Source organism: Antrostomus carolinensis, unplaced genomic scaffold, assembly GCF_000700745.2.
Source record: "Antrostomus carolinensis isolate BGI_N321 unplaced genomic scaffold, ASM70074v2 scaffold39708, whole genome shotgun sequence".
Lineage (NCBI taxonomy): Eukaryota > Metazoa > Chordata > Aves > Caprimulgiformes > Caprimulgidae > Antrostomus > Antrostomus carolinensis.
This window is the reverse complement of record NW_010335730.1, coordinates 21231-22938: the sequence shown is the minus strand read 5'-3', so window position 1 is coordinate 22938 and position 1708 is coordinate 21231.

The following is a 1708-nucleotide window of genomic DNA, read 5'->3' as shown; positions in this document are numbered from 1 at the left end:
GGGAGGATTTGAAAGCCTCACTCTCACTGTCAGTACCTACCTGCCTTGCTGCACATAGTCCTCCCCTGTGCTCTCTCTTACTGGTGCCAAGTGCAATGTGCTTATATAAATGGTGAGAAATAGTTGAATAATACATCTGAATTCACACTACCTCCCAGCAGTGTGGAGAAGCCTATGCTACAGAGCTCAGCTTGCTTTATGAAGGCTCCCTAAACTGGAAGAGCTGATGAGTGAAGTCTTTAGGTTTTCAAGAGCGAAATTCAGCGCCTTCGGAAATGGTCAGGTGGCTCTTCAGGAGCAAACACCAGAATTAACCTGCATGGTTTGGACACATCAATACAGCTGAACCTGTGAACACAAGCTCTTTTTCAGTGTAGTTCAGTCTAGAAATGGATTTCTGCAAAATTTTGTAGCTTGTTTTCACTTTTATTTGATCTAAACTATTGCTGTACCCTGAGAGCTGTCTCTGACATCACACCATGTGTAGTAGGCTGCTCACTTGGTTCCCAAGGCCCCTATATAGGCACCTGCTGTATTTTAAAAGGTCCTAAAGCAACTGTACCTAGAAAGGAATCATAGACTCATAGAACAGAATCATTAAGGCTGGAAAAGACCTCTGAGATCATCAAGCCCAACCATCAACCCAGCACCATGTCCCTCAGCACCACATCTACTTGTCTTTTAAATATCTCCAGGGATGGGGACTCCACCACTGCCCTGGGCAACCCCTTCCAATGCCTGAAAAACCTTCTGGTGCAGAAATTCTTCCTCAGATCCAGTCTAAGCCTCCCCTGGCACAACTGGAGGCCATTTCCTCTTGTCCTGTCCCTTGGTTGAACAAACAGACCCCTACACCCTCCTTTCAGGGACTTGGACAGAGCCAGAAGGTCTCCCCTCAGCCTCCTTTTCTCCAGACTCAACAACCCCAGTTCCCTCAGCTGCTCCTCATCACACTTGGAAGGCACTTTACCATTGGAATATGGAATGATTTAAATTTTTAAAATCCTAAATAGCAAAGTTCTGCCTAAATTATCTCTGAAGTGCTGAGGGTCTAAGCGCCAGTCCTGCTTGTCTGTCAGCGCGAGGTTTTTGTGACACAACACCCGTTTCCGAGGTCGGAGGCAGAGGTGACTCGGTAGAGGCCGTTTCCAGCTGCGCTGCAGCCTGGCCCTGGTTTTGGTGGCACTGAGGCAGGTGGCTTAAGTCACCTTACGAGCCTGTGGTTGTCACTTGCTTCTGGAAATACCGAAGCCCAAAGTGAGGGAAGGTCTGAACAGCCGTGATGTCAAACCCAGTATTTAAGACTTCTGAGTTGTTGTGTTAACTCAGCGGTGGTGCTGTTTATAAACCATTATTGTTCTTGTTTGTTCTGAACACTGAAGGATTTAATAGCAGGGTAGGTCTGGTTGGAAGCTGCTCTTAGCACCAAGAGTGACAGAAGAAAAGTGACTTGATGTCTGGGGGCTGAGGGACCTGAATTCCCCTTGGAAGCAAGGGGAGGCTCTAAAGGGAATCTTTCAGATGAAGCCTTACCTACACCAGGAAGGAATTAACTTCTTTCCACTAATTTTAATGAAGACAACACAGTGGTGGTGTTCATGTGTTACCATTCTTAAGGGGATTATAACACGCTGCAAGCTCCACTAGTTTCCAGTGTATTAGTGCTTACTGCAAGTCATAGTTTAACTTCAGGATGGGTGAGCAAGTC